Source organism: Heliangelus exortis, chromosome Z, assembly GCF_036169615.1.
Source record: "Heliangelus exortis chromosome Z, bHelExo1.hap1, whole genome shotgun sequence".
NCBI classification, from domain to species: Eukaryota; Metazoa; Chordata; class Aves; order Apodiformes; family Trochilidae; genus Heliangelus; species Heliangelus exortis.
The window spans coordinates 24,240,639-24,266,300 of record NC_092454.1 but is presented as its reverse complement, the minus strand read 5'-3'; the positions used below and the strand labels follow the sequence as shown (position 1 = coordinate 24,266,300).

The window sequence follows — 25,662 nt, the reverse complement described above, 5'->3', positions numbered from 1 at the left end:
TTTAAGAAATGGCTAAAAAATATAACTCTGTATCAAATGGAATAATATAGCAGCAGAAGAAAATGCAGACAAAGCCTGTGTCTCCTTTGGTTTTTCATCTAGAAAGGGTGGAAGAATGTATTTCTAAAGGACCATCCCAGAAATGTCTTAGAGCCAGGTGCTGTGTTCTGAAGAGGCTCTAGCTACAACTCTCCACTCAGAAAAATGTGAAGAAGGCATCAGGGCGAGGTCTCTTCTGGACTAATTTATACTGACAGGTCACCGGACAGTGTAAGCTGTCAGGAATTAATTAAATAATAGCCCTTCTGGAAGATTGTGGTAGAAATGGTATTGGACATTCAGAGAGCAATTTTTTTGTTAATACAAAACCACAAACTTTTGCAAATTACAGGAATCTGAGGAATCTGTCAAATTGTAGTACTAAAACCACAGTAAGCTACTACAGAATAGTAGATATCTAGGGCACTTGAAGGATGGAGGGCGTTGGCAGCAGGCGAGACGTCATGGAAGATCCCAGATTAATTTGTGATTAAACAATGACAGTTTTATAGTCTGAAGAAGTCTTGTATATCAGCAACAGTTCTATGGTCAGGAGCAGAAGACTTTGCCACTGCAAACATGAGCTAAAATAACTGAAAAAACAGACAAAGAAACAGAGTGTGGGGATGTTTCACTGCTACAGACATTGCAGACTGAAACTATGCTGGCACAAGATGTAGAAACTGGCAGTCTCATCTCCCTGTGAGTGTATTTGGGCATTCTCAAACAGAATAGCACAAATAGCCTGAAAACAACAGCAGAGAGGTTGTCTGCAGGAGCACTAGTTGCTGTTGTATCAGAAGATGAATGGACTATCAGGCTGGAAGCAGATGGGATATTTATTCATTTTGTGTTAAAAACAATCACACCACCCAATAGGCCAAAGTCTGCCAAAAATAATGATGGGGGGAAAAAATGAGTATTCAGTAACAGGTGAGCAGGTAAGACCCTAGGGCTCACCATGATGGTTTTGCACCAACTAAATACATGAATTACATTGACTAATAAATTACAGTTTGGAAAAGAGAGTTGGAAAAATACCAGTATTTAAGTGTTCTTTATCTTTTCAGGTTGGTACTTGTTTTGAAAGGAACAGCTGAAGGAAGCTTTTCCAGAGAGAGTAACCCTCAGCAGAATGTAGCTGTAAACAGAGGGATAGCATGTGGGAAACAGGTGTTAATCGAAGTTGATGCACTACTGAGGCTTGAAGAGTCACCTCAAGATACTGACAAGAGTATGCCAGTGATCTTAAGCAGTGTGGATGGACCTGGAGACCAATGGTGTGGTAATTAAGTGGCCCTGTAATACACTGCTGCTGCTCTCAGTAACAGATCATTAGCTTTGTAAGTAATCTGCAAGACCTGTGGATTGAGGCTCATAAGAGTTGCCCTCTCTGAACTTTACTTGACCTGCCTACAGTTTTGTTGTGCTTCTCTCAGCTGTTACAGCAATTTTTCCCACTGACAAATGTCTATGCTTGATTTGTTTCACTTTTGCTTCTCCTTGTGTGTTACAGCCCTAGTTTCATATAGAAGACAATGACAAGCAGTTACTCTATGTGGAAGGAGATAAATGCAACAGGAAGGAGATGACAAGGAGCTGAGAGATGCAGAACTGGTGGGACAGGAGAGGCCTTGAGAAGTGGAGACACACGGTATGGTACAGAGGAGCACACAGCTGCAAACAACTTGCCTGTGGTCAGCTTATGTGCAGACCTGATGCTGGAAAACAGTATAGGAGTAATAGAGAGAACACAGAGAAAACACATTCAGATGGTATCAGGCATAGTAAATTTTGATTTAACATGGAACTTCAGAACAGTGGAGAAGGAAAAAAGCATCTCATCAAACATAAAAAAATCATCCCAAGTGGATCTGAGAGGGAGGAAGAAGAAATCCTCACCACGAACATCCTATTCTTCCTGGCAAAGGAGTCCAGCTGCTGAAAGCTCCAGAAAATGACATCCCCCATTGACACCACCAAGGTGAAACCAATGGAACACAGGGGAGGGTGAGCACAGCACCAAGGAAAGGGGAGAAATGAAGGAGCTTGTCTGTGTACATGTTACAGTTTCATAGAGGAGCTCTAGCTGCATTCCTATTCCTTCATTTTTAAAAGAATTAGAGCTGGATTGATACTGAAGAGTCTCATCATATTTCAGTTGTACTAACAATCATTTCCTGGCTTTACAAATAAATGTCCTTGGCCATAAACAAGATTTTCTGTGTAACAACTTGTTCAATTGCAAGGACCAATGAACAGCGAAGGTTCGTGGCTTTAAGCAGAATAATGTCTTTTCACCTTCTTACAAAACAAGACTGAAGTAAAATTCAGGCCTGTCTCTCCAGAAGGCCAGACATTGCTAAAACTGACAGCTCCAAAAGGTGGCAAGCAGTTAATCCCCAGAAAAGAGAGATCACTCACTTCAGACACACAGGATGCTTGAGGTTGAAAGGGACTGCTTGAGAAGTTGAACCTAGTTCAATCTGCCCGCTGAAGCTGGATCAGCTAAAGCAGGTTGACCAGGACCAAGGCCGGTTCGGTTCTGAGTACCTGCATGGATGGAGAATCCATAACCTCTCTGGTCAGCCTGTGCCTGTGTTAGACCATTCTCACAGTAAAGAAAGCTTTTTCTTGTATTCATGTAGAATTTCCATGGACTTTCATTTTCTATTGTCATTACAGCTGAAAATTTGGAGCAAGCGAACTCCTTGCACTTGATGCTGCACCTTCTGTTTACTTCTTAGTCACATGTTAAAGCACGAAAGGACGTTTGAAGGGTAAATGATGAGATGCTGTCTGGATCCAACCACACCCAGAGAATTTCTTTCAGAGGAAATTCTTCTTTCTTAATCCGTTACAACTTCAAAGAATTTTTGTTCCACAAACTTTTCCATAAGAACTTCTCTCAACAGATTACTTCCATAATTGTCTATAGATTGTGTCTCAACAAACACAGCAACAAAAAGTTCCAGAAACATGTAATTTTGCGCTGGCCATTCATTTCCATTTATTATTTCCCAAACAACAACAACAAAGACACAACTTTGTAGGGAACTCAGTGTTTCACTGTTGTGTCAGAGGTAATGTCCAAATTGCAAGTTGAGTCCACGTCATGATAAATGGTTCATCTCATCCATGGGTCAAATACAGACTGAAGAGTAAACACAAAAAGGCAAAAGCTTTCCTGAGATGTGTGACTGAAGGAATGGTGTATGTAATATAAGACCTAGTCCCCATTAAGGTTGAAGCTGGAGTACTGTGTCCAGTATGGGGACCTGACCTTTTTGAGAAATACATTTGCTGCTTCAGGCAAGGAGAAAGAATGGGTAGAGATTTACACAACTGAAATTCCCAAGAAATGCTTGAAGGGAGAAATAGTAACAGTTTCAGGCATGCAAAAGGCTGCTCTAAAGAGGCAGAGAATAACCTTTCTTATGTACAAATTGGATAAGACAGGAAGCAGTTGAATTAAATAAACAGAAGGAAGGTGGTGTTAGACACTAGGGAAAGACAGGCAAAGTGTGCTGCAGGAAGTATTGTGATCTTCACGCTTGGAGGCTTTTAAAGACAGGTCAGACAAGGATGTGTCAGGCATGCTTAAGGTAGAGTTCATCCTCCTGTGAGAGATGAAGGTAGACTATGTATCCTTTTTGGCAGCTGTTTTCTGTCTGACTCTGCACTTTCTATCCCAACTTAGCAAATCATTAAACAGAATTTATCTTTAATGAAATAATTAAATCCAGTTGACTTCCCCAGGACTGCTTAAACATTTAGAGATAAGGAAATGAAGCTTGGCTGAACCAGGCCCTTGGAATAATTTAATCAAGCCATGAATTAACACATAAATTGCCAACAAAAGAAGATAAAACCTGCGCCTCATATGGAAGTAGATTATTTTAAAAAATTTTGTTTGTTGGTAGTTCTTTCTCTTCTTTGTTTGGTTTTGGTTTGGGATTTTTTTTGTTTGTTTGTTTTTTGGTTTTTGGGTTTTTTTTTGTCGTTGTTGTTGATGTTTCTTTGTTTTGTTTTGCTGTGGGTTTTTTTTCCAGAATCAATGTTCCCACAAGTAATGCAGGCTTTATATCCAAAAATGACATTTTTACAGCCCACTTTATGTCCCTGTGAAAGCACAGAGCATTTTTTTTCCACAGCATTTTTAAAAGGATAAGTGGGAAAGATTCTCAGTGATCCTGGAGGGTTTAGTATAGATAAAAGCAGGAAGGGAGGGAGAGGGGGTTAAGTACTTTATCATAGTTCTTCTAGAGTAACACATCTTTTTGATCTCTATTTATGCCTCACTCTGGACTGCACTCCCAAGTGCTATCAGACTTCTGATATCAATATACACTGCAGCCATGATCTAATTTCATCAATCACAATGTAATACAGAACAATCCAGAATTTTCTGACTTCCTGGCATTAGCAAAAGATGTACTCCAGGTCACTAAAAATCTCATGGGGAAGAGGAAAGAAATAACCAGGACAGTCCCATTGTAGTCTGATAGGGAACTTGGGGGTACAGCCACTTTTTTTTCTTTCCCCACTGATTCACATTTGTTATAACCAGATTACAGCTACCAGAACTGTCACTACAAACATTGCTGCCTTATAGGGCAATTCAGTGAAATAACATGAAGATAAGAGAAAATTATGATACTTTCCAAGGCTCCCATGAAAAACCCTACTGCCCTCATTGTCTCACAGTTTCCTACCCATTCTCCTAAGAGTCGATGTGATGATAGGACCAGCATTTTGACCTTCTGATAGGTGGCTGTGCTCAAGCACAAGATGAAAATTGCAAATCAATACACAGTAATATCTACCCACAACTATACAATATACATGTTTATAGAAATATTTTTTTAAATTCAACCTTGAATAAAGCATGTAAAGCTACAAAATTAGCTTGATATTTTTCTTAGAGTGTTTTCTTGAAGCAGTTGGGGAAAAAATACAGCTTTATGTAGGCATTGAAGGAACACAGAACAATTTTATTAGAATGAGCCCTTTTTATTTATAACTTTGTCCCAGCAGCTCCCCAGGGAGTCTATATTTCAATAGCCTTTTGAGAATACATTGCAACTGTAAAAAGATTATTTGATCTGATTATAAATGTTATAACTATAGGCAACCACACACTGCATATTAACAGAATACTTACGTAATTGAGCCGAGACCATAAACCAAGGCACCCTGTTATCCCTATGGCTCTGCTCTACATGGCCCTATTATAATGAAACCAATCAAAAGTAAGTCTCACAAAGAATGGTGATACAATGTCAGAAGATTTTAAAAGAGAGTGGCGTGGGGGGGTAAGAGACAAGGGAGGGAGGAAGGAGTGGAGGGAGGGAGGAAGCAAAGGAGGGAGGGGAATGTTCAAACTCAGTGCAGTACTTCAGATAATAACATATACTTTCATATGGTTCTTCAGCTAGAATTTTTCTCCCTTTCCATGAGGCAATTTCCTGAAACATTGAACTTTCATAAAAGGACCAGGCAAGGAAACTACATTCCATGCAGTTGCATTTTTTCCCTGGAACCTCTGCATTCTTGATTCTTCAACAGATTAAAGAGACAGCAAAGACTTGTATCAGTCAAATCCCTCCCCTTAGAAGGAGTAGGACTGGGGAAGGGGTGGCTGGGCAGAACTCAGGCTAATTTTTGAAGCCTATGCCACTTCTGTGTTCACACTGTATTCATCACAGCTTCTTGCTCATAACCTGCAAGGATCTGCCTGGCTTTCCTTGTCCTCAAAGCCTCTCTGTTGTTGTAAGGTATCCTGAGGTACAGCAGAATAGTGCATTCCCTACTATAGATGGCTTTATCATCAGAATTAAAAGGGGACAGATAGGCTGCTTCCTGCTATTGGCACCTTCCCCAGCAAGACCTTCCAGTCACTAGCAAGGAAGCCTTCCCTGGATGGGGGACCAAATAGTGGTGTTCTGTATGATAGACAGTACATCAAGGCCTGAAAGCTTTGTATGTTGGTGAAGACAATATGCTACTTATAAAATCCTAAAAGAGTTACTTCCCACAAAGTATCAAGTAGGCACCTTGCTTCTGATTTTGTTGTGGCAAATTCCAGCTTCTGATTTTGCTCTTGATTTGCAAGTGAAAAAAAGAAACCAGTGGCATAACTGTCGCTTTCAAATTAAATGATATTGTACTCTTGGAGTCTCTTCCTCCCTTGTCTTCTTTCCTTTCACATCACTCTCAAGCAACATTAAATAAAGTATTGGGGGAACACTAAATAGAGAGATACGCAGGGTGAGGAGGCATTACCCCTCAGAGCTAAGAGCCTGTGAAACGATCTCAGACACAAAGAGATGAGGGAACAGCTATAAGAAATTCCATTCCTATATGCCAAAAAAACCCTAGTGATCAGTCCTGCTGAGTTCATGCAAAGTTAGATTAGGTCTAATTTTGAAGCTAGTACCTAGTATGTTTAGCGTGATAAAGAGGAAAAGCTCATTGTTTAAATAGTATAAAGAATTAAAATATTGTATAAAGATATCCACATAGGGCAAAACAAAAGATTGAAGTGGTTGCATCTGATAATTCTGTTCTTTTTTTAACATCTAGGGCTTTATCAAGGAAGATTTAAGATCTTTCTTGTGTGTGGGTGACTCTTCAGTGTCTGGAGTACTGAGAAGAGTGAAGAGCTCACAATTCAGATTAATAAATATAAGCAGTGCCAGTGAGGATATTTACATGACTGCTATGCATGCATGATGATGCTATTGAGTCTTCCTCTGTCTGTGTACACAGATTACATCTCCTTTCCCATGATGTTTAACAGCTGAAACTGCTGTATTGGACATAGGTTTTTGTGTGTGATATATTCACGTGAAGGGTAATATCTTATTCATAACAAACAGGTCTAGACTGTTGTTTCATCACTGAAGCTGTAGGCAACTCTGTTTACAAGTGAATGGGTTTTTATGTGAAGTTTTCCATCAGCTAATGAATAGCAGTCTAGTCTTAGACCATCACAGCCTCCCATTTCTGCCCTGCAAATCCCGAGTTACAGTAGGAGAGAATGCTGAGTCCTTGGAGAACTAAGTGTTTCTAAGTTCCAAGTAAGAAATTTAACATCAGAGCAGATACTGAGCAAATCCGTCACAGACAAGGATACGAGTTAAAAATAAAAGTACCAAAACCACTGACCTACTCCACCTAATAGCTTATGTCCCTTCCATGGAGATTTCCTTCCTTGAACATCGGCACTCTCCAGTAAAGCAATTGCAATTCTCTCTTTCGGAAAGAAAAATATATATATATATTTGTGCCTGAAGAGAATATAATACAACAGCAGAACTCTTCCAGTACACTAGCTAATAAATACGAATTGTAGAGGAAGAAAAATCATATGATTCTGCCTTCGAGCTTTTTATGCAATGAGCTTTTGTTTCACATTTAGTAATAAAAGATGATCTTTGCTTGGCAGCTGGGAGATGAAAAGGACTCTGTATCCAACTAATGTGAGAATTCATGCTTCCTTTATTTCTTTTGTATTTCCTTTCCTTTATTTCTCTAATTCATTCTCCACAGTTCCACAAACATATAGCTCAACAGCTGATTCTCGATAGCCGAATAGTTTTACATATGGACTGCTTATTAGAACTCCAGTTATGTCTTTGTGCTCAACTCCTTTGCTGGGCAGGATTTGATTTCCACTCAGTGTGTTTTGTTGCGTGAGACGAATCTCGCCGTGGGCGCGAGTTCGGTTCACGAACAGAGTCGATTGAGCTAGTGTTGGTTCGGATTAGTATCAGAGAGCTAACTTCGGTCCGCCTGGCTCTGGAACCTCTCCCGGGACCACTTCCGGGACCACACCCTGCCTAACCTGGGCATGCGCACCTGGGCCCAACTCCCGGCCAGTCCTGGCGCCTGCTGCCTACAGTGTTTTCCTGATTATTTTTGCCCTTTGAAAACAGCAACTGTGACCAGCCTCACCAGACAGGGGTGGAGCCCTCCTGGAGTGCTATCATGGCTGAACTGTCACTTTGGAGTTCTTTACATATTTCATGCCTTTTAAAACTAACAGCCCATTAACAATAGATACCAAGGGCAAGATGTGAGTTTCCCAGAAAGTTCCTTGTTGCAGAGGGGGAGAATAAGGCTGTCTTTCCCTCTCAGTGCACAGTGATAAACAAATCACTATGTGAAAGGAAAAGTGATGAAACAAATTGTTCTGGATGTCATCCCTGAACATGTGAAAGAAAAGGAAGTTACTGGGAGTGGTCAGCATGGATTCCCTGCGCTTAAATCATTCTTGACCAATCTGATAGCTTTCTATGATGTCAGAATTGGCTGGTTAGATGAAAGGAGAGCAGTGGCTGTAATCTACCTTGCCTTCAGACAGCTTTTTGACACTGTCACCTATAACATCCTCATTCAGAAACTGAGGGGATGTGGGTTAGACGAGTGGGCAGTGAGTTGGATTGAGAATTGACTGAATCACAGAGCTCAGAGGCTCAGGACCAGCGATGCAGGGTGGAGCTGGAAGCCTGTAGCCAGTAGTGTTCCTCAGGCCTCCATGCTCCAGTGGTGTTCCTCAGGGTCAGGTCCTGTTCAACATAATCATGGATGACCTAGATGAGGGGATAGACTGTATCCTTAGCAAGTTCACTGATACAAAAATGGGAGGAGTGGCTGACACACCAGAGGGCTGTGCTGCCATTCAGTGGGACCTGGACAGGCTATAGAAGTCCATACAGGTGAACCTTCAACAAAACATGGAAGAATGTGGAAACCAGGTCAAGGGACGTCATCCTCCCTCTCTACTTTGCCCTGGTGAGTCCCCATCTCAAGGGTGAGTCCAGTTCTGCGCTCCCAAGAAGGACAAGGAACCACTGGACTCTCTCACCTCTAGCCACAAACATGATCAGGGCAAAGGAGCACCTACCCCACAAAGAAAGGGTGAGAGAGCCAGGTCTGTTCAGCCTGGATAAGAGGAGGCTAAGGGAAGACCTCATCAATGCTTAAAATAACTAAAGGGTGGATGGAACCAGATTCTTTCCAGTGCTGCCCAGTGACAGAACACCGGGCAGTGGTCAAAAACTGGAACACAGGAGGTTCAACCTGAACATAAGAGCAGCCCTGGGGAAAAGGACTTGGGGGTGCTGGTGGATGAGAAGCTCAACATGAGCCACCAGTGTACACTTGCAGCCCAGAAAGCTAAACATATCAGAGCACTGGAACATGATTCCCATAGAGGTGGTGGAGCCTCTGTTTCTGGACACATTCAAAACCTGCCTGGATGTCGACCTGCACAATCTACTCTAGGTGAATCTGCTCTGGCAGGGGGGGGTTGAATTAGATGATCTCTAGAGGTCCCTTACAACCCCTAACATTCTGCAGTTCTGTGATTCTGAGTGATCTTATTCTCCAGTGAGAAACACCAGATAGCAGACAGTGAGGTAGCACAGGAACTCCTTCACTGTCCTCCACTGTGATTGTCTTACACAAAGCAATTTTCAGACTTTGTTTGTTTGTAGTTTTTTCTTGGTAAAAATATTCCTGCAGTGAGGAATATTCTTGAGCTCCTCACTTTCTTCCTATGGTCCGTATTAAACTGTTGTCAAAACCCAGTTCAATAATAATGTTCACGATATAAGCAGAAAAGCTACTTTGTTTTTTTTTGTCCAACTTGGAGGCCTGTCTGCATTGTGGCAAGTCAGTGCCTGGCCCAGTCAATGCCAATGAGCTGTACAACAGCTGTTCAGCTTGCTGGTTGCCAGTTGCACTGGATGAAAGAAAACTGCACACTTGGCTGATTGGACCTGGCTCAGACCAAAACAGATTGGATAACACTGGGAATGTAAATCTCACCTTATTGGATAACACTCAGAATGCACATCTCACCTTCTTTTCATTCTCTGCCTTCAAATGCATTTTGCAGCTGCAGGCAGACAGCTGGGCTGGAAGAACTGTAATCATAGGCAAACACAGAGTCTGAGACAGGCTCACTCTGGCACACCAACATACACATTCATTTGTGGCAAACAGACACACAGTAGGAGAAACAAGAGCTTTTTGACTGCCTCCTGCAGAGGACCCTGAGGAAAACAGTGAGGTGACACCTAGGACAGGAGACAGGGGGTAGCTAAAAATTGTCGTAAATTAACAGCAGGACAGACTGTACCCCCCTTCAGCAAGGGACACAGGTAGCTGGGAAGACTCTGAGGCAAAAAAGTAAATAATGAAAGACACCAAGGTTATGCTGAAGTGACAGAAGGAGGAATACATTGAGTCTGAATCTGGTCTACCTCTTCTCTGAGCACACCTGCAATACAGAAAGAAGTACACTGACTTACAGGAGAACTCTATAGTGAGATAATTCTTAGAATTCACAGTTAGAGGAAAATTCATAGTTAGAGACAAATGCTGCAATTATCTAATTAATCCCTAGCAAATTAATTGCTTTTTGCAGCATGCACTGCATAGTAGACCCTTCAATTGTGGTCTGGATGATAAATTTCTTAGAGAACTACCGGCTTTTCATTTTATATTGCCAAGGGATGTAAACAAAATACAGCCAGTGGGAATCCCAGCTCACCACCGCCTTTATGCAGAAAATTGTTCCCCCTTACTTCTCCAATGTCTTGTCCCTTCATCCCACACAAAAGAAATCAATGGTCAAGAAGTGAAAAGGAAACCAGCATTACTTTTCCCTTGTCTTCATAGGTTTTTGACAAGGACTAACACCTTCTTGAGGGTGGAATATAAGAGTGAGTTCTTATATTTGGGAAAAAAAAAATTAAATAAATAAATCACAAGCTAATCAGCCTGTTGCACTGTGTAGAACTGTGTCTGGCATGGGGCTGGGCTCACATAAATCCCAGACTTGTTTCAGATGGGATTGCCATCTAAGCTCACAGGCTTGAGAGAAAGCCCTGCGTCTTGTTCTTTCTTTCTTTTAGAAACCAGTTCCTCTAATACAAACTCAGGAGCTGTCTAAAACAAGACTATTCAAGTAAAATAATTTAGTAATAGTAACAAAGCAATAACCACCCAATCATAAAGTGCAGGCTTAACACTTTAGTCAGACCATCTCATAGTTTGTCCTCCAAAGTTCATGGAATTTATTATTCATGGTCAATATATAAAGACCTATAAAATCTAAACTGATGAGGCAGAAATGGGTATGACTCCACAAAAGAGACAGAATAAACTGAGAGCTGATCCTGCAAAATTAGGGGAGCCTGGTACTACTCACTCGAGACCCTGACTAGGCAGACAGCCCTCGTTTGGTAACACCAAAACAAGAGTGGCCTTGAAGAAGACAAGGTTTAGGCACAGTACTGCAGGGATGACCTGTTGGAGGCCAACAGGGGAGCACTGGCTAATATGCTGACAATTAAACCCCCATGAGGGAACCTTCCTGCACCACAGGAGGCAAAGGTCCCCTGCAACTGACCAAATCTGAGGGGACAGAGGGTTCTCTGCATACTTTTTGTAGTTATGCCATATAAGAGAGATGGCATAAGAAGATATAAACAGCTTGAAAGCTATTGAATTGCGGAGTTACAGCATCAGAATTTCTGCTGATGTACATCAGTAAAATAATTTCATGGTTCTGTCATAATTCAACCCTAGAAAAAAAGCAAGTCAAGCAGCTCAAAAGCAGCTTCATCCTTTTAAGCAGACTCTCCTCGCTGCTTTTCATGCTGTCCTCTCTCTTCATTTAAGCACTGCATTTCAGTGTGGGCACCTTGAATTTGTTGCAATTTACACACATTTTATACTCACAGAGAGATCTATGGACAGCCTGATGCCAATTCTTGGGATGCTGCAGATCAAAGTATTAATTATTTCTGTTTCTACAGACTGATGCACTGAGGCATGACATCCCTTCTAGACATATAAAACAACTATTAGCAATGTCGAGTATGGTCAGACAATTGTCTGCTCTGAGATACACACATACTCAGGATGGGTCTGTTAACCACTGTGGTTGCTGTGGTCTTAGCTGAAGCAAACACCCAGAAAAGAGAATAAATTAGAGATCAGAAATTACATTTCCAGTGCTTTAGGTCAGCTGTTAGACAGCCCCGAGGTGTGCAGAGCAGCCACAAGACTTTCAGCTGGCTTGCTAGGAGAACAGAAATGGTCTTCAGGAGCACAAAAATTGCTATCAGGGCTTGTGTTAGCAGTTGCTACTAAGAGTAAAAAAGTTAATTTGTCTTCTTATTGCCAGGATAGATGTCTGCAGGAGATACTAACTATTCTAGCAGCTGAAGAGAAGCAGAGAAGGGCATTAAACATGGACTAAGGCCCAAACTTTCTTTAGATGGAAATAAGAGGCTGGACAAAGCTCCATACTGTAGTACTGGAGTGCTGAAGGAGAACAAACTTTGTACAAGGATGGATCTGCTGGCAAAGAAGAATTGTATTATAATGTTCTGCACCAGCAAGACTTACCAGAAATACTAAAGCATTAGTAATTGTTTGGAGCATAGTCCTTCAAAAGGATATGGAGCATATTTAGTGAAAACCCATAGGACAGTAACAAGAACTTTTCAGGTATGTCAAAAAAACAAGAACTACCGTAAAAGAACGGTAGAGGACAGTAGGTAGAGCAAGCAAAGCTGACTGGAAGTCTGGCAAAGAGGAACAGTACAACATTGCTTCCCTGCAAAGAGGGCAACAAGATTTAAGCCATGGCAGAAAAGGTTCATGAGAAGCTTTCACACAGTAATGGCAGTTAGACAGGAATAACTTTCTTTGGAGGACCTAGAAAAATAATCACTAAAAGACTACAAGATTGTGCCAGACTTACATCTGTAATGACTGGCTTAAGCACAAGTTGGTCCTAAATTGGGGCAGTGGGGGAAATACTGCTTTTGCAAAGCCCTGCATGCATGCCCAGGCCAGTATTGGTAAATGAGGTACAGGAACCAGCTGCAGGGTGCCCTGGGGTTGCTCTGGGCTACTGCATTTTTTGTTTAACTATCACTTTGACTTTCCTGACTTCTGCTTACTCCCTAAATGTCCCTGGCCTCTATTCCATACCAAGAATGTTTGAAGGCCAAAGCAGCAAGGATAAGCAGGTTTTTAAAATACACCTCATACACAGTTCTATTTATTAATCCAAGTGTAAGGCTAAAAGAATGCTTATTGTTATGCAGAGGAGAATCCGAGGACTGTAAAGACTCGTAAACCAGCTTTTATTCTTCCATAACACAGAGCCTCTGAGTCTGCATACTCCACCAGCCACTTTTTCCTCACAGGAGAATTCTTGTAATTTTCACGATACATTTTTCAATATAAACAAGTAGCAAGCATCTTCTGTATTCTCATTTGCTGGGGTAGAATGCTTGTTTTTTTCACATAAAGATTTCCCTCTCAGTGCAATAACAATCCTTATGTTCCCTTTTCCTACCAGACTGCAGAAATTTGGTGAGCTGGGGGACAGTTTATTCTGGATCCTTGGGCAATGTATCCTTTAGCAAGCACAGGGACCTTTCAGGTAGAGGGTAATCTTCCATTCCACGCCCTGGTCTGGTGAGTTCACCTAGTTGTAACAGGAGCTGAGCAGAAAGCCATCTCCATTAGCTGCTTACTAGCTTTTCCAAGCAGTCTTGCCCATCAGAAGAGAAAGGACTGGCCTCTCTCTAAAGGTATTTGCACACCATTATGAGCAATTATCTCTCTTCATTCCAGCTGTCTTCCCGGATGGCCATCCAATAACAGTTTTGAGCTCTACTTTGATATTCAGTATTTATACATAAAAGAATTATATTCCCACTGTTTCACATTTTTTATCTTGCTCTGGATTTTTGTCTTTACAATGTGCTATGGTCAACCATGCAAGGAAAGATATCCGGAAATAAGCAATTTGGAATATTGTGTTATCAGACTGCCAGACAAATCCTGCCTTGGATGATCCAATATTGGCATCAGTGCATATAATAAAATCACCCTTAAAATGATCTACACTGACAAGTTCCACTCATTTCTGCAGCAGTTCCTCTTTGTTTGGCTCAGCAGGAAATGAAGCTAACAGCCTACAGCTATCTGTGGACTTAGCACAGCTGCAGGCTTTTCTGTTTTATCTTTTTGCAAATTTATTAAGTGTCAAAGAGAGAGAAAGAGAGAGAGCAATGCTCCATAATTTGAAGATTTTTCTAATCAAATTAAGACCCTGATCTAAACCTCGTATCTTCTTCTGTGACAAAGGAATCAACAATATACAAGAGTGCAGATAGCCAGGACATTAGAATACCATACTCCAAATGTGTTTTCTGTTCTGGTTTGAGACAAAAGGTTCTAGTCCTCACAGTATAGAAGAGATCAGAAAAATATTTCAGCTTAACTTTTATTTTTCTATGTCAATTAATTGAATATAATTTTATTTGAAATTTTACATTTTACTGTACAGTTTGAATATAAATAAAACTACAATTAATGAAAATGGGTGTTTCCAAATCATTGTGTTTTAAGACTATTTAAACAAGTACAACATTTGTGACTTTTCTTTTTACTAAGAACACTTCCTTAGTGTTGGTACTATTTGTGAGATTAATTACTAACATAAGGTGTGTCAAGGAACATTTAAGAGTTCCTTACAGGAAGCAAGTTCTATTTGTATAATGGAAGTTCCTCAACTAGCATTTTTAAAATTCTTTGTGAAGTTAAAAATACATTTTATTTTAAAATAACCTTTGTAACCTTTGTAGCCTTAGCTGTAACTGAGAATTTAACATTTCAACTCATACTCCTATCCAAATAATGAAACTGGAAAAATTCTCCTTTACTCAATCTTTTTTTTCTGTTAAAGGGTAAAAGCATCGGAGACATAAATAAATACTCAAATCTAGAAAAATGCTCAAAACACACTGAAAATATTCCCAGAAATATTTGAAAGGTGCTTGTGCAAAGAAATAAGCATTCTTTATAACTGCATACTTTTAGGCTAGAGAGATTATAACAAATCCCCTGACATATCACACAAACAGGACACATGTCTCTGCTGATCTGTTCTGATCCAAGGCGTTCAGTGACTGCAGCAGACTGAAAATGTTCAACAATAACATATGTCTGGTCACATTAAAGTTATACAAGAAAGTGAGGTCTCTTAGAGTGACCAGGAGATCACCAGAATTTTCAGGAAAAAGTATCACACAAAAAAGGGGGATGCAGGATTAAAATATGCTTAAGGATTTCAAGATCTCATTGGGTTGGTAGTACCTCTTGCCAAACTATGTAAATAGTTGAAGCTTGCCTAGAGTTTAGAAAACACCAGAGAAGACAAAGGACAGATATTATGAAGAGAAAGAAACCTCCGATTCATAGAATCTCCTGAGCATATGAAAGGCAGTATCGTCTTAAAGAAAATGTATAGCTTGAACTTTTTTTGCTCTCTTCCAGGCATCCATTGAAAGTCATTGTCTTTTGCTCTTGTTGTTGGTTATTTTTTCAGCTCCAGAAATGCTTTGTGTTTGTCCACAACACCAGACCCACAAGCTTCATTTGCATACAGAGCTTACAAACATTTAAGGAACGTTCCTACTGCTCCCATCAACCAAGGTACAAGACCGAAATTTCAGCACCGTGTTACTGAGCAGGGAGGTCCCTCATGCACAAGCTCTTAATACTATTCAGTCCAAAGCTTGAATGAGAGAGGTGTTGAAGTTACACATGATCAAGGGGAGCTCTGAGCTGAGGCCTAGTTTTACATGATATCCAGGGAAGATGGAAGAGCAAGTCCAAGATTCAGATGCTCCTATGGGAATATCAAAGATAGCAGATGAAACAAGGCTGCACAAAAATTACCGGTAAAGGGCCTTTACTTAGCATGTGCTGCTGCAGAAAACATGGAAGCCTGCAGAGGTTGTGCAGAATCGTGTAACTACAGACTCCCTTTTTAAACCTCCACTTTCATTACTTGTGTTGCAAAGCAAAAGATGATTGTTGTGAGAGAGGCTTGGCTGTACCAGAAGCTTGACATCACTGTTTGGCTTGCAGCCAAGAGGCTTTTACATTAGGTCCTTCTCCCAGACTGCAAGAAAAAAGTCCAGTGACACAGGGAATGATAAGGATCTCTGAACAGGTATAAAACAGAACTAGGCTATCTTATTTTATTAGTCAGAACCCTATTATCCCACTAAGCAACGGCAAACAGTCCCCTCCTTGCCATGCACACCCATTACAGGTGTGCAAGGAGAGGTGGTGGAATTTACTGGGTTCGTGTGGCAAAGTTTTAGTAGTGGGGGAGCTACAGGGGTGGTTTCTGTGGGAAGTAGCTATATTTGAGTTTAGTTGTTACAGTTCTCATTACTCTAATCTGATTTGATCCATAATAAATTAAACTGATTTTCCCAAGTTGAGTCAAGTCTGGTTTGCCCATGATGGTGGTGGGTAAGTGATCTCTCTGTCCTTATCTTAGTCTTCAGGCCTCTTATTGTATTTTATCTCCCCTGTCCAGTTGAGGAGAGCAGTAATAGAGTGGGTTTGGTGGACACCTGGTGTCCAGCTCCTTCCAGCACACCCTAGAAGAAAACAGCAGCAAAGACTAGCTGGCTATAGAAGCAGACACAAATCTGAGAGCTGCATCACTCACCACACCTCATCACTCCAATGCATTCTTCAAAACAAATAAAAGACATGTCCAAAGTGCTGCTCGAGATATACTTAGCCTTCTGCTACTACACTAGTCAATGGCTTTGTAAGCATAATAATGCACTATCTCAAGCAGCAGCAGTGACTCTCAAAAATAGAACCAACTAGATCAGTTCCAGCCAAACAAATCATTAAGACTCCTGGCACTGCACAGAAGGCTGTGTTACTCTGTATTTCCTCAGGACTGGAAACTCTTTGAGTTCAGAACATTGTTTAATTTCCCAGTCTTTTCCCTCCAGGTAACTGAATACCAGGGGACCAAGTGACCTGTTAATCCCTTATACATAGCATTCATATCTCCTTTGTCTTCTGTGAATGAAGCCAGGAAGCTCCAGAAAGCTCCACTGAGTGTTACAGCTTTAACGATTTCATTTTCTTTTTTTTGAAACCCAAGTCTTACAACATAGTGCAGTTTTCTAAGAGAGCCCAGACCTGACTGTTTGCAAGGGACAAAATGAGTCAGGGAAGCAGCAGAAGTCAGCAGAATCTTTGCAGTCTGCAGAAAACTGAAAACTGCTCAGGAAAAGCTTAAGCAACAACAACAACAACAACAACAACAACAACAACAACAACAACAACAACAAAAAAAAAAAAAAAAAAAAAAAAAAAAAAAAAGGGTGTGGGGTAGGGAGTGGGGGGGATGCAAAGTATAGTATTTCTGGAGCTGAAATTTGTCAATGAGAACAGAAAATGCCAGGTGCGGGGGAAAGCTGTTAGTTACACCAGAACTAATCTAGCTCTAGTTTCCCAACTAACCAACCCACAGGAGATAGGGAATAAGCCTGACAAGGTTAAAATGCAAAAGCTGAGAACTAAAGAAGACAGACCTTACTCTAAGAAAATCAGGATATTTAAGGTGTCAGAAAAAAACTACCCCAAAACGGTGATATGCAGAATGACTCATAGTCTCTGCAGAACACTAGTGGCTTCTCCAGTTTATGTGCTGATTTAAGCCTAAACTGATGTGGACAAAAGGCAAGGGGAGTTCAGGATGTAACTGTGTAGTTCTGGTTTGCATTTCAATAGAACCCCAAAGCTTCCTGCACAGGGCTTAACTGCACAGAAAAAGAGGAAAGAATGCTGTTTGTCTAAACATGATGTCTGCTTAAAGGAACAGAGCAAAACAGAAGCATGCAGACAGAGGTAGGAAAAATATCTGACACATTATGGCAGGCTGTGGCTATGATACAACAAACATTTGGAGGTAGTACAGCAATGGAGTATTCCAAACGTAGAAACTAAGAAAGGGATGGAATCCTGATCAGGATCAGGTACCAAAAGCCTTTTCCTTTATAGCCCAGTTTGTTTAAAGAAAGAAACAACGAGGCAAAAATATGCTTCAAAACACATCTTCTGAGCATTACTGCTTCTGTGAAGCATTCTTATGCCAACAAATATACATTTAACCTTTTCAAAGAATATTGATTAGAGCTATCACATTGCTGCAACAATGTTTGAACAAAACAGCCTAAAAAGTCTGCATTTGACTTAATAGTATTCATTGTAGTTATATCTGACATATGATATTTTAATGGTCTAAAGTCTGCAGCTCAGGAGTTGCAGCTTCATATCACAGGTGTGCTACAGATGTCATTATGTGACCTTGAGAAAGTCCACTTAACCTCTTTTCATCTATAAACCAGACATAACATTTTTACCTTCCTTCATTAAGGCAAGATGAGCAAAATTATTCCAGTTACCTCTAGAGACAACTGCAGTCATGCTGGGAAACTGAAGTAGAAAGGCAAAGAAAAAACAGTTACGTGTTCTTACTGTATCAAGATAGAGTTACAGATAAACAGATATGTATATAAGTATAAAGATTAAGTGCTGTATATATTTTTAATATTTGGGGTTCAGGTTTGGGTTTTTTGGGTCTTTTTAGGGTTTTTTTCATTTTTCAGGGATAAGATTGTGAATTACTCTCCATGGCAAAGGTATCCTCAAAGGGATATCTAATATCTAAAATCTAATATTTCTAATACAGTTTTACCAGTGACTGTCATACAATATCATAATCCCAGCAGAAGTTTCACCTTCTAGTATTCTGCATGGACATTTTATTCAACAGCCATACACTCATGACAGAAATTCTCTAAAACACATCTGAAGAAGGCTTGAACTCAAGATATTTGCAGAATGGCTGGTAACAGTTAAAATACAAGCACACGAACCTATGATCTAAGATGGTGAACAGAACCCAAAGTCTAATGAAAATTAATCACTAAGGGACAATAAGCAATAGTTTCTCGAGGACAAAAAAACAGAATTATTTTCCACAGAGGTAACAATTCACAGATGCAGATGCATCTGTGCACAGATGCAGGAACAGGAACAGGACATGAGTCTCAATATATCAGAAGATACGGGAATTTTCAAGTAGGAAAGCTACTACCTTGATTGTCCATGTGGCAATGTTTTTTTGTATGAAAAGAGGGAAAAAACAAAAAAACCCACAACAATTAAGCTACTCATTCATAAAAGACTGAAAAACTCTCGATGAATCCTTCTGTGATTTACCTCTCCTTTTAGAAGCACAACAGGGTGCTTGCTGGTCTGGGGAAAATAGATAATTTCTGGTTGACTGCTACTGGTAGTTAATTTCTGAGATATCTGCAGTCCCTGTTGAAACTAACTCACGGAACTACAAAACAGGAATAAGTACTTGGCCCTTCTAATCAGCCGACCATAATCTGAATTCATACTATTAGCAATGAGTCATCTAGTTCATATTCAAATTGTGATGAGCAGCAGCGAGTCTCTATGACTGCATTTGCTGTTTCTCTTACGCCATCTGCTGGAACACGCAGCTCTCTGCAGAAGCATAGCAGAGATGTAGTTTGCGGCGTTAGCATATATTCCTCTACTTAAGAAGTGAAGCCAAAAAAGAACAATAACTTAAGTAGTTCTTTCAAAACCATTGGTCAGCAGATCAGTGCTGCAGCTGCTGCATGCTTCTGAAATCCAGATGGGAACCAGGACAAGCACACAGAAACTGAGCAGAAAGACAACAAGAAAATTAGGTGAATGTTCTTCTAATATGAAGAACAAAGCAAATGCTAATGTTTTGTAAGCTGACAGAAATATTCCCTTCCAGTTCCTACTTGGAAAGTGAATCAAAGGGGGATGACATGCATGCAGCAACAAGCCTACCCAGTGGGCATAGCAAAGGAAAATGAAATATACTTTTCTACCACTTGTCTCATACACACGCACACACACTATTTCACACTATACACAGTGGTAACCATCTTCCTAGATCCATCTTAGACTGTGCTTCATGTTGTGAATGCTGAAATGGTACAGAAAGAGCTTGCCTCTGCTCCTCTTTTTGCTGTCATCCTGCCCTTTCCCAAATAATGGCTTAAGGCAGTCACTGGAAAAAATATTAAAGAAGATATGTCAAAGGTATCCACTTCCCACCAGCTTGCACAAGGTACCCAGAGATGTATAGGTAACATAAACCAGATCCTGTCATGAAAGGCTATTTGCCTGACATGTCAGACAGGGTGGGACGTTAGAAGGGTTGCTGTTCCCATTCAGCAGACAAAAAGCTGGCCCTGGAGTCCTATCTTCTGAACCCCAGAGCCTATAGGTTCTGCATCAATACTCCTAAAAAGTGCATCCACAATGCAGCCAGGAAAGGAGTAAGTATTATGAGTCATGTCTGTTGCTAATGCCGAAAATGAGGTATATCTTTGCACACATCTCACTGAATGCTTTTGCTCTCAAGCCTGCCATGCAACAATACTGACAGCAAATGTCTAGCATCACCATTGGAGTACTGTGCCTTCTCCTTCTAAATTCATATTCAAAATACCAGCAAGCACTGAAGGTGCCCAAGGTAATTTTCTCTTAGAGTGGGGCAAGTGCAGAAGCCACTCCAATATTCCTTACTGTGCTCACATCAGGGCACAAATTCTCAAACTGAGTACTAGCACTTTTCATAAATGGCTTTCAAATTCCACTTACCATTCAGTGGTGCAGAAAATTCTTCACAGGAATCTGAAACCCCCTCAATTTGCATGAAAACTGAGCTCACACACGTGTGCACCAGTGCACAAACCAGAAGAGCAGGCTTCAGATGGTATATTCAGTTCATTAATATAATCAGAAAATCACAAACAAGTAGCTTTACAAACCTACTTGACTGGTATTCTTCTAAAGACTCTAAAAGAGTCCTCATGATCCTAAGGGGCTGAAGAAGTAATATTAGGTGGATTATGTAAACTGCAGAGGTCAGTGAAAATTTATCTCAAAACAGCTAACCTACAAAATTATCAACACCTAGGGAAATATTCCACACAATTTCATACATCAAGCTTAGATTGCATCGGCTCCTACTTTGAAACCTGTACTCCTCTCAGTTCAGACAGCAGCCAGGCCAGCTGGTCAGATATTGTCTAATGGGCCACAGGCTTATTACACACTTTACACCTGTTTCCCTAATCTCAAAGTTGAAGGAGATCAAGGAAGATACAGCTTTGTTTGTACTTTTCAGAATCCCTAGCTTCTCCTCGTGACAGAAATGAGAGATCTGGAAGAGAGCATGGACAGCACAGCAATACCAGTAGGATAAAAACTGTCAGGCAACATCTCTTCAGGGGCATAAAACAGGCACTAAATGTGCTGGTCAGTATGGGCAAGCTATCAAATAACTGCTTATTTCAAAGTGCCTCTTTATTGTGTCTCCTTACAAAACTCAATACCTGTCCATTGCAACAGGAAGAGGACATTAAAGTGCCTCATTAAAACATGGCACACGATATATGCTGGGGACTCTGACATTCTAGCATTTGATGGCAGGGATGGGTAGGACTCCTCTGCTCTCATGAGGACTTGGGCCCTCCAACCCAGGCCTGGACTGTGGTACCACCCTGGACCATAGGACTGCACAAGCCAGCAGCTTGGAAACAGATGGACCATAGCAGGCTGGGACACCTGAAAAAGTGGCCTAAAAAATAGAGGGCATTTATTTTTTACAACTGTGACAGCTATCAGGAAGAAGCACACCTGTCTCAGTTTCCTGCAGAGACAGACCAGGCCTGAAAAAGGTAATACAAGCTTTCATTCATGAGTATTTCCATTCTGTAGGAGATCAATCAGGCATCACTGAGCTACTAAACTAAGCAGACTGCAATCAGAACTTTTCACAGAACTTTTCACAACCAAAATAACTAATTCTGTATTATGAGATGTCATTAATTTAGTTTCAACAATGACACATCTGAAACTACAGAAATCATCATGACCTAGGTCAGGATGCCTGATAGAGAGGAGCACAGTCTGCACAGATTTCATACAGGCAACCCGCAAAGCCCCTGTGATGAATAATCCCTTAAGTCACAGCTAAAATGGTTGAGCAAGGCACAGCAGAAAACCAACCCTTACTGTTGAGGAACAACACATCTGCCTCAGTTTTGATCCTTCTAGGTCTTGCTGAACTAGATATAGACAGTACCCATAAGATGAAGACAGAGAAAATGAAACATTTAAAAGCAACCACATGACATAAAAGAAAAACTTATTTACTCAGAGGGTGATCAAACACTGGAACAGGTTGTCCAGAGAGTCTCCATCACTGAAAGTACTCCAAACTGAACTGGACACAGTCCTGAGCAACCTGCTCTAGTTGACCCTACTTTTAGCAGGAGGGTTGTATTAGGCAATGTCTGGAGGTGACTTTCAGCCTTATCCTCTCTGTGATTCAAGCATCTTTTATTATTTCTGTAAAAATAATAGATTCTTCACAAGCCAAGCTGGAGAGGATATCATGAACAAGTTTCAGTCTGCATCATTATACACAGGCACATATAAGCAAACCTGAAATCATTAGAGCTATGCAGGTGCAAATTTACACAAGGAAACTGCAGTTCTAGTAGCAGCTCAAGGGCAAGAATGCACCAGGGTAGCTTTAAAGCTGCTCAGTGGTTCTACTCTATGTTCCAAACCCTAGGTGCTGATTCCCTGACACAAAAATCACAGCACAATGCACTTTCTTTAAATATTGAATTTAAGGACAAATTAAAAATGCTTTAAGGTAAGATTTTGTGCTATAACAAAGACTGCTTTCAGATCACTTTGGCTACCTTGGGGCAAGACCCTCATCTCTGTAATTTGAATAGCAGCCAAGCATGCATAATTTGCCACTGAGAGGTCATGTAGGAGATACTAGCTAAAATTCTTCTGAGGGCTACCACTAAGGTCTATGCGACTCTCCTGTATTCTGTGACTGATCCACTTAGCATTTAGTACCTGTAATATGTGTGCTCTTACTGCAGCACTAAAAGGATTTCCCTGGCTTTACCTTCCTGTAAATCTATGCCCAAAGGCAATTTCATTCCTGCCTGGTACTGCAAGATGACTCACTTTCCTCTTTTAAGAATTCCATTACCAACAAGCAGTGACTCATCACGACCAGATTAGCAATGCTGAGGTTTTGTTACTCTGTCCATTTCTCAAGGTTCATTCTCCCAATACCTGAAATTTTACATGCTCATAAACCTGCGGATTTAGAAAAAGAGTGCTTGCATCTGCTGAGGCAGTGGTTTTCACTTTTCAGTAAGCAAATGCACCCTGCTTTGTGCTACCTGGTTTCTCATAAACCTAATGATTTCTCAAATAGACATGAACATTTGGCAGAGACCTGTGTGGAGATCTTTGGAGATGGCAAAATTGACTTCAGCAAAATTAAAAGTCTAAAAACAGTGTGCTTCTTCACTTGGTCTGGCTGAAAGTAGTGGGAAGGTTAATTTCTTTCTGCAGAATAACTTCCTGATGAATTTGGTACACTTTCTGCAGAATAACTTCCTGATGAATTTGGTACACTGATAATCCTAGAAAAAAATATTTATTACAATGGAAGGTATTCCAGTGGTGAATTTTAAATCTTGCCTGTCAAGATCAAAGCAATCAGCTTCACTGCATACTTTCCATGACCCCAATTTACCAGTAAAATATCTTATGCCACATTACTGCAGCAAATTTAGTTTAAGTAATTTGGACTTAACTTCAAGCAAAGTAAGATAGTAAGATAGTAAAATAGTAAGATAGTAAGAAAGATAGTAAGATAGCCCTCACTTGTTGCAGAGCTGGGACCAGATGTGAGAACAGACTGGAAACTGTGTTTCCAGGGACAGCAGGATGGGGGATGAGGGGGACATGGAGGGGAAGCACAAAGCTCTCCATATCCATTGCCTCCTTCAGCAGCTGCTCCTCCTCACCACAGAGCTGGCAAAGCTGAGCCCTGACCACACCCTTCACATTTCTGTCAAAAGAAAACTGGGTCTTTCATCTAAAACAACACTGGACTCTCTTCACCTCCAAATTCTTACTGTGTGTCACCGTAACAAACCTAATAAGCAGACAGCTTTCAGGAGCTAAAACAAGATTGTTTAGTGACCAGGGTACTTATTGTACATTCATTTTCTTTCCCCAGAGCAAGACTTGAGTGGTAGTTGAGAAGGTACGTTTCACCAAAACAGAGTCAGGATTTGACTGGTTGCTGAGACAGAGCAGTGAAGTGACTCAGGTGAATCACTGACCTTCAGCATTATTGTTAGCAGCAGAGCACCAAGGGAAACAGAGATAGGAGAGAAATATGAGGTTTTTTATTTTCACAGGCGTAAGCTACTGGATGGTGTTTCACATGATTTTGTTGTTGTTGCTGTTATTTTGCTCGTATTGTGAAGAAACTATAACTAGAGGCAGCTAAACAATTCTAGAATGGAGTTGCACAGGAGATAAAATGTGACTTTGCTAATGCTGTCTGGATCTAAGACGGATGTCTTAGGACTCTAATAATTTGTAATCACTCAGGGCTCCTAAACTAATGCTGCTAGCAATACTGAGTATCTAAACATGTCAGAATGACACTAAGAACACATCTACTTTTTAAAAATTATTATTATTAAAAAAAATAAAGAAACGTTGAAAAATTATGAAAATAACACAAATCTCTCAACAACCATACAAAATGAGAATTTATTTGCAGCTTCGCTTCCAAAGGGAGGTCCCCAGAAAGACCAAAGTACAAAAGGAAGCAGATCTTTACTGCATGCCCTTTCTTTAAATGCAAAAGGGCCCTTATGCTACAATTTCTCATCATTCCCTTCCGGTTTTGAAAAATTGCATTTGTTCAACCTGCTGTCCAAAATTGCTTTGCTTAATATAATAAGATGATGGGAAAAACAAATTAAAATCTCTCTCCAATTACACCTTTTTGCTGAACAGCTTCCTGCCATTATACAAGTTTGTCTTTGCTCACAGTTAAGCAATGTTTTTAGGGTCATATGTCTGCTTTACTGATGGTGTCTGAACAGAGTATAACTCAAACATGATCTCCCAGCACTATTCTTCTTCCCCTACAAATGAAAGAGGAGCGATTAGAGATCAAAACACTAGTACGTGCACATAAACTGTGGTCTAAGTGTTATCAGTGGCAGAAGTTCAGAGAGCCAAGTATAAAATAACAACTTCTGAAAAGTCTAAACAACAATAGTCCTATCTTCCTCTATAAAATATATATATATATATAATATAATAAAAAAAATATCCCACAAGATTATTTAGGGGTTATGATTGTTTTCTTATTAATGAAAGTTACAAAATTAAATTAGGGCTATATTTCACTGCATCAGTGACAAGCACCTAGAAAAAGACCTCTCAGCCACGTGGAACACCCAGCACCACTAAATTGTGCTTCTTGTTTGGCTTCTGCCATGATTCAGTCCACACAGGCAGGACATCTCTCTAATGCTCTGAGTCTCCAGCATCATTAAGAACAAAGCCTAGGCAGTACATAAAGAACAATAAAAGTCAAGCTGAAACTGGAAAAAAAGCATTTTTCTTTACATATGTCAAAATGCAAATCATTAAGACTTAAGGACTCCCTGTCAGATTTAAAGCTGCTTAGTCATTTTAAAATTGCAACCAAACAGCTCCTTTGCATTGTCTCAGTCATTGCTGGTACAATTCCTCTCGGGCTTGCAGAAA

The 25,662-nt window shown here is 40.5% G+C and overlaps 1 long non-coding RNA gene across 1 annotated transcript in view; it reads right to left on the bottom strand.

The window, feature by feature from the left end:
- The window catches only part of LOC139789707 (uncharacterized), a 97,205-nt gene that overhangs the window by 27,353 nt on the left and 44,190 nt on the right, over window positions 1-25,662 (bottom strand). The gene's annotated exons all lie outside the window — the stretch shown is intronic.